This window comes from Erpetoichthys calabaricus, chromosome 16 (genome assembly GCF_900747795.2).
Source record: "Erpetoichthys calabaricus chromosome 16, fErpCal1.3, whole genome shotgun sequence".
NCBI lineage: Eukaryota > Metazoa > Chordata > Cladistia > Polypteriformes > Polypteridae > Erpetoichthys > Erpetoichthys calabaricus.
In genome coordinates, this window is record NC_041409.2 from 17,454,998 (window position 1) to 17,472,157 (window position 17,160).

Here is a 17,160-nt window from a genome sequence, read left to right on the forward strand (position 1 = left end):
CACACTAGGGCCAATTTAGAATCACCAATCCACCTAACCTGCATGTCTTTAAATCATGAAAAATAATGTACTGCTCCTGGGAAGGTCAAACAGCCAAAATGAGAAGATGCAGTGGTTTGAAATGGTATTTAACTGCATAATGCTAAAAATCAGTATAATGTGGATAAATTCAATGTGTTTATACACAATTAATCAAGTTAAGGCGAAACTTGGTTTCTTAATAATCCACTTTTACATGGGTAAGAAATCTTATGTCATTTTACTTTGGCAGAACACTCCAAAGTCATTTAATTGAACTGAAAATAAGCATAATGCTTATGATAATTTTCTTGTGTTTTATGAAAATGTTTAGTCAAGTTAATGCTTTATTTATAGGCTTCTGTCACCAGAATGCACTCAGCACACTCTCTTCTGCTTGGCTGTGCAACTGAAACCTCCAAAGGACCAGCCCGGTATGTGTGTTTCTTGCCTTACACCCAGTGCTGCTGGAATAATAATAACGCAGGTTTGTTTTTTTTTTACTTTAATAAGATAAGTATTGCACTTAGTTACTCGTTGCTTTAATAAGTTATCTGACTACGTAACACATGTTACTTTTAACATGTTATCCTACTGCTGCACTGTATGTTCAGCTCTTCAACATAAATTTAGCAATTTCTGAAATATTGAGACAGATTATTTCAGCCAGGAGAAGGAATAATGCAATCACCCAAAACATTCTCCTCCTGGAAATGTATTTTGTGGATGCCTCTACCTGCAACCACTGTAAGCGAATGGGACGCAAATACATGAGCAGGCTGACAGAGTGCAAAGGACATGCGTAGACTACAAAATCCTTAACAATAACCCGGTTATGGGTTAACAATACAACATAATTGGGTTATTCATGGAAACCTACTTCAGTTAATCAAGTTTTTCAGAGGCCAATAACGCAATTTCTCTAATCAGAATAAGGGTTTACGTAGAATTTAAGAAATCATGCGTGTGCCAGCATCCCCTCACCTGCTAGTCTTGTATGTGGAGCTACTGGTGTACAGTATATGCCTACTATATGTATAGGTATTGGAAACCAGGTTTACTGTACTTTAGGGGCAATGCAAAGAGTAGCATAAAGACATTTCACTGTGTGCATATCCCACAATATGCAGTAATTTGTTATATATCGCTTGTGTAGCATGAGGTTCTATTGTAGTCTGTCATTTATTATTTTTATTTTGGATATAACCATAAGTTTTTTAGATATTATTCACTTTTGTTTGTTTTTTGATCTGGTTTGGATCGGTCAGTAGCTGACACTTCACACCAGCATATGCAGCAAAGCAGTAATTAGTAAAAAATATTCCTCTAACACAAAAGGAAAAGTTCTAAAGTCATCTGAATAAATGCACCTAAAATAATACATGAAAAGAAAAACTGCATTCATTTGGTGCATATCTGATTAGTCTTCCTCGTAAATATAATCATTATTCTAATCAAATCTAATATTCCTTTTAAATTCAAATCCCATCACAGTTAACACACTTTAATAAAAATATGTATGCAAGCCAGGAACCTTTTCGAATCAACCAAAACACCAGCAAATAGTCAACCACAGATAGATAGATAGATAGATAGATAGATAGATAGATAGATAGATAGATAGATAGATAGATAGATAGATAGATAGATAGATAGATAGATAGATAGATAGATAGATAGATAGATAGATAGATAGATAGATAGATAGGAAAGGCTCTATATGATAGATAGATAGATAGATAGATAGATAGATAGATAGATAGATAGATAGATAGATAGATAGATAGATAGATAGATAGATAGATAGATAGATAGATAGGAAAGGCTCTATATGATAGATAGATAGATAGATAGATAGATAGATAGATAGATAGATAGATAGATAGATAGATAGATAGATAGATAGATAGATAGATAGATAGATAGATAGATAGATAGATAGATACTTTATTAATCCCCAAGGGGAAATTCACATACTCCAGCAGCAGCATACTGATAAAAACAATATTAATTAAAGAATGATAAAAACACAGTGCAAGTTAAAAAATGCAAGGTGGAGAGTGTGAGGCAGGTATAACAGTCAATAACATTGTATAATATTAGTGTTCCCAAAGGTGGAATTGAAGAATCACATAGTGAGAGGGAGGAACAATCTCCTCAGTTAAGCATTGACAATCTTATTGCATTTAAGAGTGACGTCTCCAGACACTTCTTTACTCAAAGAGAGGGAAGCTGAAACTATGAGTTGCCATTTAGAACTTCATTCATTCTTCAGAGTACATACAGAATATACTGAAACACACACACTGTATAGTTAAACGCTTTCACTGAGTACTGAAGCATATACAATATATAGGGAAACGCAGACTATAGTGAGATTTTATCTCAAACTCAATACACTGAAATGCTTACACTATATACTGAAATGGGTATAAGTGAAACACATATACTGTGTACTGAGATTTCGTCCCATATTTTATATGCTAAATACATACAATTTATGTTCATATTTTGTCTCATACACTACAAACATTTACTGCCTGAACTGTAGCAGACCTAAAAAAATCGAGAAGATTGTAATCTTGTGTACTTTGTGGTGTAAATTTCCTGCTGAGCAGCATCTAGACGTGTGCAAGCACGCTACTCCAACTGATGCTATGGTGTGTTGCTATTCAGAAAAACACAGAGAACGTATCATTATCCTCATAAGACAGAAAAAAATGTGTGCATTAGAATGTTATATAGAGATTCCATTAAAAACAGACATATATTCAATTTTTGTACATGTAATTTCATTCTCAAAAGCACTTACTGTATATACTCGAGTATAAGCCAACCCGAATATAAGCTGAGGTACCTAATTTTACCTACAAAAACTACAAAAACTGGAAAAACTTATTGACTCGAGTATAAGCCTAGGGTGGGAAATGCAGCAGCTACTGGTAAGTTTCAATAATCAAAATAAATACCAATAAAATTACCGTACATTAATTGAGGCATCAGTAGGTTAAATGTGTTTGAGTATTTATTTAAAAGAAAAACAGTAAACTAGCTCTGTAAGTGGAGAAGAGGGTCAACAAAAACAATATGGTATCTCTCTTGCACGCTCGCATGCGTGTGTGTGTGTGTGTGTCTCTCTCTCTTGTGTGGGTGTGTCTTTCTCTCGCATGCGCGTGTGTGTGCGTACGTGCGTGTGTGTGTGTCTCTCTCTTGGGGGGGGGGGGCAGCAGGACCTGACTCGAATATAAGCCGAGGGTGACGTTTTTTAGCACATTTTGGGTGCTGAAAAACTCGGTTTATATTCAAGTATATACGGTAATTCAATCCATGCCCTCCTGGCTCATGGAGGTGAGGTGTGGCGGAGCCTGTTTTGGCAGTATTGTGTGACAGGCAGGATCCGACTTATAAATTCCTCAAAAAAACATTAGTTTAATTTAATAACACTTTGCTTGTATTCAGTATAAGGTTCAAAATGGAGTCAGTGCATTTCATTGCAGATTTAAATGCCTTTCACTTTAGACTGCCTACCGTTCAAGGTTTGCTCCATGTGTTTCAGGATTTTAGAATACACTTTATACATTTCACTATACAGTGTATGCATTTCAGTATATAGCGTAAGTGTTTCAGTGTACACTATAAAAGTTTCAATGTATAGTGTATGTATTTCAGTGTATAATGACTGTGCATATATACAAAGTGGTTAGACCTCAATGTTTATTTTGAGGGGTTCATTATGTAATGTATACATTTCAGTATACAGTGCATGGGTTTCAGTACAAAGTGTGTTTCAGCATGCAGTGCATATTAGAATGCAATGTATGCTTTTTAGTGTAAAGTTTGTTTCAGTAGGTAGTGTATGTGTTTTGGTATATAGTCTATGTGTTTCAGCACACAGTGCATACATTTCAGTATACAGTGTATGAATTTCAGTATGCAGTATATGTGCTCCAGTATATAATGTAAAGGTTTCAGTATATTGTGAAATGTGTTTCAGTATGCCAGGAATGCAATATATGGCGTGTAAGGGAAAACACAGACAATTGTGAAGTGTTGGGGCACCTGTTGGGAAATCCCATATAACTGAAAGAAAACATGGATTAGAAACACATTGAAAGTGAAAAAGAAAATATCTTTTTAAAATGTGAGTCTCAAATATGGTATGTACCCCAAGATGGTGGGACTTTTGATGATAAGTACTTCCAGCAGGAAGAGGTGGGCACAGGTGGATGGACATCAGAAGTGATGTCAAGGGTGGTAAAGCCATCAATTTTCTGGGCTGCAGAGGTAGGAAGAGATAAGGAGTTAGTAAACAGCGCCATCCTGTGTTCCGGTGGGAAATTATCATTAGCTGAGCATTGAAGCTGTCCCCAGTGAAATCCAGTTTGTCACTTGTGCCAAAGGTGTTGTCCTAAGATGCTTGTTTCCTCTAACCTGTACTAGCTTCAGACAAAAATAAAAATGGTGTAACTGGAATTGTAAAAGTAATCTGAAAAGGGCATTTAAGGGAATATGAAATTAGTATGATTGTTAACAGGCATATTTCACATGGGTGTGTAAAGGACAAATGGCAATAAGAAGTACTATAATCAGAACATTTTAAGAATAAATCATTAAAGAGTAACTTAACTGTCCCCTTTTCAGTTATTATCAACACTTTTTGACTAAAATATCTATGATTTCTAACTTGAAAATGAAATTAAGAACATTAACATATCCTTGCTGTAAATAAGCCTATATTTGTACATTTTAGATGTTAGACAAACAAGCTAAAGGCTTCTATGATCTCAGACAAAAGATTGATGGAGTATATGGTGCAGGCATAAAGAGCTGTGTTACTTGTCTTCATACACTTATGATTTGACAGTCCCTATAGAGAGAAGTGCTCTGTAAATAAATGAAAAATAAGTAATGCATTTATAACACATATCCTAGTTATAATATATTGATGGTGACATTTACTGTATATTTCCAATCATCAAGTGCCTAATGCATTAATGCCATGCGTAGAATTCACATTAAAACATAGCGTACAAACAAAAGCGGAAATGTTTGTATGCATAAAAAAATTCAGATGCATAAATCTGTGCGAACACCAACTTCCATGTTCTTCCTCTATATAAATCCCTGTCAGCGTGAAAAGTAACGCACGTGCACACTCCTGCTGCCACTCCCCAACTTCTCCCAGAATTACGCCTCTTTGAATATGCAAATAAATATAAATAGCCCTTAAGCTCAGCATTCTGTGAAAAGGCAATGGCAGAAGCATGAGGGAAAATAGAGGAATTTCAGCGAATACCAAATGGAGGCAAGGAAAAACGTACTATTTATTGGTTTAAACAGTGATATAAATAACAAAAGGAAGCTGATCGTGTGACATAGGGTGTCGGAGAAACTCGAAAGCTCAAGTTCACAAAGTTGCACAGTGCCCGGAATAAAAAAGAAGTTGTCAAATATCAAAGTTGCCGTGAAAAGGCGAGTCGTAGCCCACCGTCTGAGTGTCATATGAAAGCTTATTAGAGTACAGAGAAAAGAAAAAAAATAGGGACACAGTGGGAAAAAAGCTCGAAATGTCAACTTTAATCTCGAAATTTCCACTGTAATTATGTAGTTTATCTTGTAATTAAAGTAGAACATCATAAACTTCATCTTAAAATCGTTTAATTTACTAGTTTCTCAAATCCCATCGTAACTAAAGTAGCACGTAAAATGCTTTGTTTTGTATTTGTTCTTCTATGTGCTCTATGTGTGTGAATCACTACGTGCTTCTTAAACGGGCTTTCTCTTCCTCCAACATTACACAGAATCTGTTACATTTGTGATATTACATTTCTCTGAATAATTTAAATACTGAGATTTATACTTGATTTCATTTCAGTATCAAATCAATTAAAGCATGTATTAAACATGGGAACACGGTGGCGCAGTGATAGTGACGAACTGGCGCCCCATCCAGAAGTTGTTCCTGACTCTTGCAAGATGCTTGCTGTGCCGTGCACGACCTTCGATGAAATAATTTACTGCAGCAGTACTGTCTCTTTCAAACGTACTAACCCCCAATTCCTGTCCTTCCTTTTCTTTCTCCAAGTAACCAATCGCCACACAATCAGCTCTGTAATAGATGTTAAGCCATCTGTAAGCTTAGAAAGCTGGTTCTTCAAAACTTTTAAGGAACATTGAAATATCTTCGTAGTATGTGTTTAATTATTCTATCCATCTTTCCTTCCAGTGTTGCGTCAGCCCCAGCAAGAATACAGCGCGAAGCAGGAACAATCCCTGAACAGGGCGCCAGCTCCTTGCTAGTGCTGCGACGCCGTGTCCTCACATGTTTAATTATTAAAAATATAGATTATTTAAATGATGTTAACATTTTATCTGTATAATGTAATAAACATATTTTGCTGCATTTCATCTTAACAATGATATTGTCATCATATGTAAATACGCGCTTTATAAAGTGGCTCAGGTTGTGCAATATTATAACTGTAGTGAAAGTTTACACTTACAGGTAATTGTACTTATAAGTACAGACAGTTCTACAAGGAGCACTTGATGGACTGATTGATTGCGTTTATAGTTCTTGGGATGAAACTGTTTCTGAACCGTGAGGTCCGTACAGGAAAGGCTCTGAAGCGTTTGCCGTATGGGAGCAGTTCAATAGACAGCATGGCAGAGGCAGAGTGTGCTTGATGCTGTATACCGATAATCTCTTTCCAAACAGCTGCTGTAGAGCTGTGATTCCAAGTATTTTGTACTCTAATTTGTATTTTAGTGCAAATGTAAAGTTGTACTTTGCTATAAACATTCTATGTAAGAAATATTTTAATTGGCTTACAGCAGGAGCAACACAGTGGCCAGGGTTTATGTCTCAGGAGCCCTTTGCGTAGAGTTTGAATTTTCTCCCTGTGCATGTTGGTCTCCTCCGGGTGCTCTAGGTCTCTTCTCATAGTACAAAGACATCCATGGTTGGGTGGGTTGGCAATGCTACATTGTCCCCTCATGTTTGTGTGTGTGTGTGTGTGTGTGTGTGTGTCCATGTGTGTATGTGCTCACTGTGTCCAGGGATTGTTTCTGTCTTGCACTCAATGCTTTCTGGGATAGGCTCCAATTTCTCTGTGACCCTGCTCTGATTTAAAACAGCATTAGGCACAGGAATCCCACCATACAATACCCAGTTCTTCTTAGTACACATTTACACAGCTTAAAATTGCTTGTTTTTATGCCAGCATTCTGAAACTTAGGTGTCAGAAGGAAAATAAATCCAATTTCCTAATAAATTATAGTGAAACTATGTCATGCAGAGTTGAAACTCTGCACATTTAGCCTGCTTTTCATCCTTGCATAATTTATTGGTTTACATTACTTTTTCATTCTGTTTAATATAAATGGTTTAACATTTTTCACTGGAGTTAAAAGATTTAAAAAATAGAGGTCAGTGTAAAAATATTTCACATTGCCGTTGTATGATTTATTCATAAGCAGATGCTGATAACTGGTTTAAATGATGCAAACCCAAAGCACTGTGTTTGATCTCTTTACATTCAGACTGTTTGTGCAACTTAAGCTGAATTGGTAGATGCAAACATACACCTTTTTCATTCAGCTTTTTGATATTTTTCATTTTAATTAGTAGCAGACAAAGGTATCAGCCCAATTTATTTTAAAAATGACTCTTTGTGCATATAGAGATTTTATACCACACTCTACAGTATTTTGAATAGCCAGTCCTAGAACTAGATAGACTTCAGATGCAAAGTATTCATCAAACTTACCACAGCTGCTTTCTTAAAGTTAAAGATTTTCCAAAGAAATGAACAATTAAAACTTCAAAAGTTCAATAAATAAAGCAGGCATAGCTTAAATAGTGTTCTTCATTTATTACAAGCACTTGCGCTGACTTATTTAGATCATCAGAATACAGTATTTTAATCAGGCTGCACCAACTGTTGTCTCCAGTCCATCTGCCTCAGAAAAGCATAAAAAGAAGTGAAAAAAAAACTTGTACAGTAAATTATAATTAACCATACAGGAAAAAGAGATTGGTTTATAAATATATAAATTAGTTCAAGTATACAGTCCCTCCAAAATGTTTGAGACACACATTTTTCCTTGATTTATCCCTCTGCTCAACAGTTTACAATTACACATCACACAATTCAGACGTGATTAAAGTGCACATTGCAGACTTTCATTTAAGGGGATTGGCAAACATTTTGGAGGCACCGTGTAGAAATGACAACTTTTTTTATATGGTCCCTTTTCCAGGGCACCATAACATTTGGGACAGTTGGTGTCACAAGTATCTGTGATTCTTTAGGTGTGTTTCATTGCTTCATAAGATACCTCGACTTGCGTCCTATCTTTGGAGTCCGTAGTTGCCATTGTTGAACATGAGAAGAAGAGCTGTGCCAATGAAAGTCAAAGAAGCCATTATGAGGTTGAAAAGCAAGAATAAAACCATTAGAGACAACAGTAAAACCTTAGGATGACCGAAATCAACTGTCTGAATTATCATTAAGGAGAAGGAACGCACTGGTGAGCTCAGGGATGGCAAAGGGACTGGTAGGCCAATGAAGGCCTCCACTGCTGATGACAGACGATTCCTAACTAAAGCCCTAAACGCTTCTCTCTGACAGATCAGAAACAGTTTTCAGGAGGCAGATGTTCATGTATCTGCAGAAGACTTCATGAGCAGAAATTCAGAGGCCTCACTGCAAAATGCAAACCACAAGCTAGCCACAAAAACAGGCAGGCCAGATTAGAGTTTGTGAAAAAGTCCTTAAAAGAGCTTGCAGAACTTCTGGAAAAAGGTCCTGTGAAAAGACGAGACAAAGATGAAACTGCATCAGAGTGATGGCAAGAGCAAAGTGTGGAGACAAAAACTATACCACTTCATCCGTTAAAAATGATGGTGGGGGTGTTATGGCTTGGGCATGTATGGCTGCTACAGATACTGGCACATTTTTCCTCATTGAAGATGGAACTGCTAACAGCAGTGGAACAATAAATTCTAAGGTGTGTGGAAACATTTAATATGCTCAAGTTCTAGTAAATGCCTCCAAACTCATGGGATGGTGAAATATCCTACAACAAGGTAATGATCCCAAACATACTGCTAAGGCAACACAAGAGTTTTTCAAAGCTAGAAAATGGAAAATTCTTCAATGGTCAAGCCAGTCACCCAGTTTACGTCAAATTGAGCAATCTTCCATATGCTGAAGAAAAAACTTAAGGGGATAAGCTGAAGATGGCTGCATCAGAGGCTTGGCAGAGCATCACCAGAGAAGATCCTCAGCCCCTGGGGATGTCTACGAATCATAGACTTCAAACAGTTATTGCATGCATGGGATATGCGACAAAGTACTAGATATGACAACTTTAACAGACCTGCCATAGCTATGTGCCAAACAGTATGCTGCCCTGAAATGGGAGGACCATGTAAACAATTTGTAATTTAAAAATATGTGTGTTTAAATCAAAGACAAACATTATGGAGGGCACTGTATATATACTGTATATATATATATACTGTATATATATATATATATATAAAATATATTGTCACACATATGCACTTAGGAGCCTGTCAACAAGCTCAAAGGTGAGTGAAATATCGCAAGATGATGGGTTGATATATGGTAACGGTGCCTCTATCTCTTTCTTTCCATCAGACAAAAAGAAGAAAAATAAGTACGTACTTCCGGATTTCAAAGATGGCCACCGAAAACGTTGCATCCGTCACATCCAGATGACGTCACTTCTGTCCCTTTCATATGGCGCTACTTCCAGCATGTCCCGATGACATCGCTACCTTTACCACATCACTTCTGGTTAGCCTTTGAAGATGTCTAATCCGTCCCACAGCTTCAACGTCATCTCCTGCCAACTCACTTCCCGTCTCCATTTTGTTTTCTGTATAAAAGCACCATTTTGTATGATAACGATGTCAAAACACGATACATGTTTTTGATCACTGCAAGAAGTGTGCGTTTTTTTCTTTGTCCTACAGACATTATATGGGGATGGTCCCCAAACCTTTTTCCTTGTGGAAGCCTCTTATTTTTATAAGAAAATTCATTACAAAATATATATATTGTGAGACTTGCCCGGACACCACAAGTCGGAAACCACAACTTTATAAAACACACACGTTTATTATGCACAAATAAACAGTCCCAAACACAAACACAGTGTACTCAGCACTAATCACTCCTGTTTCGGGCTTCTCTGCTTCTCTCAGTGTCCGTGGCAGATCATTAAATGTATGATATTCCAACTCTCCGCACATTAAGATTTATAATTGATATCACTTTCATGATGAAATGTATTAAAGTATGTATGTTCATTTAAATAATGAATACTGTTAATAATTACACACATGGGGGTGACACGGTGGCAGATTGGTAGCACTGCTGTCTCACAGGGAGTCAAGTCGCTGGTATTCCCTGCCTGGAGTTTATGTTTTCCTGCTGAGTTTCCATAGTGTGCTGCAGTTTCCTTCCAAAGATATGCAGCTTTGTTGACACTAAAATGACGCTAGTGTATGTGTGTGCTTGTGTTCATCTTGCGATGAGCTGACGCCCATCCAGGGATTGTTTCAGCTCCGGGCCCAATGTTTGTGGGAATGGACATATCCATGGATTGATGGATTTAATCATTAAACATCCTTTTCAGAGATATTGTGGTAAGGTGTCATCAGAGTTTAATGGGTGTTCCAGGCAATTCACAACACAGTGAAGCCGAACCTGTTCTTACCGTGATAATATCTCGCACTGCCACCTGGTGGATTCCTCTAGATTTACGTAAAGTACGTGCACAAGTATAAACAGTGAAACGCTTGCGTAGCAAGAGCGTCCCCTGGAGCATGCGTTGTGTCGCGTGAAGTATAGATCCGGCCTTACTGCGAAGCAGCAGCGCTACCACTGCGCCACCGTGACGCCCATTAAACAAAGATAATTTTCACTTATTTGTGAAGCACAAATATTCTGATCATTCTGTATCCCTGATGACAGATCAGCATTCAGAAGAAACGGCGCAGCTCCAGTTTTCACTCCATCATCCTTTCAGCCAAAGGCAGTCTTTCACTTGCTTAAATAGATCACCCTTGAATGAAACAACCAATAAGGAATTTCAGAAATCACTGTTTGGCTTTTGATCAATGATAAAGTAAAGTTTCATGGGCTGAAATAAGGGACATACAGCAGCTGTGATTAATGCTTTCTGACAGCTCATGGGAAGGAAAGAGTTGGGTGAGGAGGCAGGGATCTGTGTCAGTGTTTTAAATAATGAAAGAAAAGAAAAATGCTTTGGAATTGAGGCTCTCCAACCAACATGGCTTATGGAATAACTTGCGCCAGACAGGTGTATACTTCCTGTATAAAATATTTATAATAATCAATATATAGTCTAGCTTTAATCATCCTTCTCTTATGCACATGTTTTTATTGATGAAAAAAATGATTCAAAAGAATATACAACTTTAAAAATATATGAAAATGATAGAATTTCTGCAATATGTTGCATGCTTATTGATAATTTGCAGTCAAGAAGGATAAAAGAGGTTTTGAAATATTTGCTGCAATAATTAAAATGGAGGCAGCCATAACAGAGATGCATCTACATGCAATATGCTTCTTGGAGGCCATACGTTCTTTAAAGATCCTCAGCTCAAACATCGTTAAAAGCTGTATTGTGGAAATGTGAATTTAAATAGCTATGCTTTATAATTTGAAACATCTCTATTCTTTGAAAATGTTATTGTGTGCATCTGCTAGAATTTGAACAAATGAGCTGCAGTTGGGAGACATGAATTGCCTTTGATAGAATACAACAAAAGATCATCATTGTGTGAGTTGTGGTATGCTAGTGTGTATTCTTTTGACATGTCTCTGCACATACTGTACATACTTGATGGCATTACTCTCCAAAAAAATAATTTAATGAGCTTCAGCAGTAGTTTTGCAGGCCACGCTTGCAGCATGTACCTTATTAAACTGTACATTACACTGCAGCTCATTTTTAGATTCTAGTGTTCTTACTGTTACTGTCGTACAAAGTTTCTTTATGATTTCCTAGGGAATTACAATATATCAGTATACTATAGCATATGTTTTTATTTCTTTCTTTTTTACTAGACAACATTCTTATAAATAGAATTACAGAGAAGTTATAAGTTAAAGATTACAAAAATGCAGTCAAATGATATAGCTAATACTATAGGACAGACTGACATTATCCATTTTGCTTTGCCTTGGTACACAAGTCTTCTGCTTAAGGGGCAGCTGCCAGACCATATCAACTTAAGTTCAAGCGTCAGTTCTTGCCCCACAGGGCATCTTTGGAATGCAGTTTCTGGGTCTCACCTGATAAGATTGAGCATTCACAGGCAAACAACATGCAGAGATGTCTCCATGTTTCACCGTTTAAAACCCTGGTCAATGAACAAAGAGCCACCATTCAATAATTGACCACCTTTATGGACAAAGTACTGCACCAATGTTCAACCAATGGTTGGTCTTATATGCACCCAAGTAACTAATGACAAAAAATTGTGAATTTCCCATTGGGATTAATAAAGTATCTATCTATCTATCTATCTATCTATCTATCTATCTATCTATCTATCTATCTATCTATCTATCTATCTATCTATCTATCTATCTATCTATCTATCTATCTATCTATCTATCTATCTATCTATCTATCTATCTATCTAAATGCCCACTCTGTCCTTCATAACCCACTGCAAGCACTAGCTCTGTGCTCTCCATATGCTCTCTGTGCTCTCAGCCTGAGTGTAACTTCTGCTGCATAGCAGGACATTTATTGATTAAGGTGTGGCCGTAACAAAGGCTTCAGCAATACTTTTTACTTTGAAGGGTAACCTAGTGCTGGACTGCAAGAGTGGAAGACCATCTGTATTACAGTTAGCCAACGGTCTCAAACGTCCAAGCCTTGCTAAAAGAGAGTAAGTTGCACAAACAAGAGAGAGACCGTACGTAAAAGCCACACATTCTTCTTGCTGATGAAGGGAGTCAGCTATCCAGAAGAAATAAATTTTATGTTTGCAAACAAGGAGCACTGAGTGTGAGACCTCAGAGAAAACTGCTGTACTACTCGCAAACAAAACGTGCAACCAAAGTGAAGAAGGAGAAGAACTTCTTAACAAAAAGTGAAAAAGCACTCTAAACATCCTTCAACGTTTGACAGAGAAAGATGACCTAGAAGGATCGGAACAAAGCATCGCCTACATCCAGAGTCAACACTACCCAAACCATAAGTACACCTACTATGATTACAAGAAATATCAATTGTAACTTAATGGTTAGGATAAAGCCAGTTAATTTATTCTGTTTATTGGTATCGATGTAACTGAAAAGTAATAACTTTTTTGAAGGATACGTTTATAGCTGTGATAAGTTTCTTATCCTAAATCTAATAGGAAAGTTCAAAGGTGCATCTCATGCACACACACACATACTGAGAAGCTGAGTGTGGAAGGGTAAACCAGAGCAGATTAACAGTGAGCGAATTGATGCCACCATCATGATGCAAATACTAAAATCTTAATAATTAGCAAAAAGATGTGAATTCTGAAAGATGAGAAGAAAGATGAGAATTCTTAGAGAACATTTTAATGCCTGTCCAGAACTTCAGCTAGAATCTCTGCATGTCTCACTGATATTGCAATCTGGATAAAGGAACTTAATCTCCAGCTGAACCTGACAAAGACAAACTTATAGCTCGTTTGTCTATTCAGCACCCCATCTTGTGTTCAGCTTGGTTCATTATCATTAACACATGTCAAGTCATTATGCAACCTTGGGGTGGTGAATGATGACCAGCTTTCCTTCAAGGGCCACGTTGCTATGGTCTCTTCGTATTGCAGATTTATTCTGTACAATATCTGGAAGATCAGACCATATCTGAGAAGAGTATGAGGGACAACTCCTGGTCCAGGTTCTGGTCTTGTCCTGGGTGGACTACTGAATTTCTGTTGCGGCAGGACCAACATGTGTTACCAAGGTGCTGCAGATGTTTCAAAATGCAGTGGCAGGCCTGTTCTTCAACCAGTTGAGGTGGGTACACGTGATTCCTCTTTTTAGATCCATACACTGGCTTCCTGTAGTGGGACATATTAAGTTCAAATTCATGACGCTTGCCTAGTCAGTGGGTCTGTACATATTTACAGAATATGAAGACACTTGTGAGGTCTTATGCTCCTTCCTGACCACTCAGATCTTCTGAAGAATGGTGTCTGCTGATGTCACCTCTGTGTGGAATCACTCTTTTCATGTGGAGTTTCTGGCTGGTTGAACAAGCAGCCCATATCTATTCTAAACTCTGACTCCCTCATTGTGTTCAACAAGCATTTGAAGACTCTCTTGTTTGGTGATTTTCTGTCTAACTGATAGCTGTAAGGTATTGAAAATCTGGGAACTGCATCTAGCTTAAACTTTGTTTTGAGTTCTTTGCTTGTGGAAGTCAATTTTGAAACCTTGTCCTGTAATTCTTGTTCCCCAACCAGACTAATGCTACTCAATTATGTTGACCTCTTTTCTAAGTCGCTTTGGATAAAAGCATCTGCTAAATTCAATGATTTTTTTTCGATTACTTCCTTAGATAAGAATTAAGGAAATAAAATTCATAAGTTAAATGTATTTTTCTATAGGAGAGAAAAAAATCAAATTAAGCTAGTGTAGATTTATCTTTTGTGTTGTTTGTTATTGTCCTTTATCTGTATATACTTGCATATAGCCATCATCTATTAGTTTTATGTTATGAATAAATCATATTACTTGGTTCATTGCAGAAAATGTGTTTGCTTTGTTTGTTGAAAAATATATTATTACCATGTCCGAACCACAAACAGAGGAAGTGAAAGTTATTTAACCAAATTAATATAAATTGTATAGATCTCTCCATAGTTGTGGCATCCTTGCCAGAAGGTAAAACAGAAATTCTACACAACTGCACTGAAAGGAACCTTGCCCTGGTTCTGAGCAGCAACAAATGTAGAGGTTCATTTTGTTACTTCAGTTACAGTATGTGTGCGCTTGTTGGTAACAAAACATGCCATATTCATTGGAACAGTGTAGTTTCATTGTGAAACAATATGTCTCTACCGGCTCCTTTAAGTTGACACATGTGGAAGCTGCCAGGAAGCTATTGGAGGATGACCAGATTAAAATAAAGCATCAAAGAGATCAAAGGTGTAACAAAAGGATCACATTGCTATAGTGTAGAGCAGACAGCTCGACAAATTTCACAGCCATCTGGCAGGAGGTCAGAAAATCTAACAAACACAGATGACAGAACTGGAAGCTGTTATGTAGGCCTGGCCCTCCGTAAATGACCCTCTGAGGTATCTGAGGTGTAGGCGCTCTATAGGTGGAGATGGATGTAGAGGTGCAATTGTGAGCTCAAGGCTTTGATAGATAGATAGATAGACAGATAGATAGATAGATAGATAGATAGATAGATAGATAGATAGATAGATAGATAGATAGATAGATAGATAGATAGATAGATAGATAGATAGATAGATAGATAGATAGATAGATAGATAGATAGATAGATAGATAGATAGATAGATAGATATTTTATTAATCCCAAGGGGAAATTCACATACTCCAGCAGCACCATACTGATAAAGAACAATATTAAATTAAAGAGTGATAAAAATGCAGGTATAACAGACAGACAATAACTTTGTATAATATTAACGTTTACCCCCCCTTGGAATTGAAGAGTCGCATAGTGTGGGGGATGGTAAAATGGATGCAGTGGATTCTCCATGACTGACAGGAGCCTTGTAGGTTATAAGACTCTTTAATCCTATTATTACTGTCAGGTAGGGCTTAGTTAAAGTAGAGAAGTAAACTAGGGGACAAAAACAAAATGTACAGGAGGCATAATGGAGACTTGCTGGTGTTTTGAGATTAGTGAATGACACGGGCTTATTAGTGGAAAGACAAATGTGCATACCCAAGCAGAATAGGCTACTGACTTTTGTCTTTTCGAGCATATTACTCTTACTATTAATAAAATTATTTTCAAAATACTTTTGTGTCTTTTTAACAGTTACCTTGTACAGTCACAATGTCTAGATTGATGTCTTTCATAGATTTTTCATTGACCCTATCTATTGTAAATTGTTTAGTGTTTTTGTAACTTATATTAATGTATTATTTACATACTTTTGTGTCACTTTATTGATGACTTCGCTGTGTTGTATCACACTTTGTTTGAAGGGACACATCCCATGCATCAAGCACTGCTATGTCTGATAGCATGTTATTTAGTAATGTCTTGTTGGAACTTAAACTAAAAAATTAAGTCTCCTCTTAAAAAAATAATAATAGATTGTTTTTTTTTAAGAATAGTCAGGTTTCCAATCCAGCTCTCCTGATTTTCCAATTATGAGCGTTCACCTGATCAATCAATCCCCACCCTAGTAAATAATTAAATAAAATTATGAGTAACAAACTGTTTTGTAAGAAGATTTTCTCACTGGTTATAGCTTAGTAGTGGATTAACTTCTTTATGGGATTTTTTTTCTTATCTTATGTTAGATTAGATATTCAGTTAGATACTCTTTCTTAAGTGACTTTGTGATTATTGTGTTCAGAGTTATTATAACATATTATAACTTATGTGCCACACTGGGTGGCACATAAAGAAACAGTAGTTCACAAATCGTAGAGCACTCCCTGTCATGATCATGACAAACCTGTTTGTGGTTATAATCACTGTGTTGATTTATGGATCTTCTTTCCATACATAATAAGCAAAGTCAGCAACAACATTTGTGGAACTGAGGAACCGATTTCTTGGCCTCACTGTGTTGATCTCTGATCCAGTAGTATGCCACTTTTTCACCAATTCCTGAAACAATTGCAATAGGATATTTTTCCACAAATCCAACAGATGCCAACTTGAAGGACCTTACACAAATATGTAGCTTCAAAATCTAAATAAACTGTCAGAAATAATAAGACTTGTCTCTTCTTCAACAATTCTACAGATAATAAAACTAATACAATGTCATAAAACTTTCACGGGACCTTCCCACAGTTTCACTGGACTATATTTACTGTTGCTAAAATAAGACCAGGGCTCCATTTTCATGCCTCGTCCTACAGT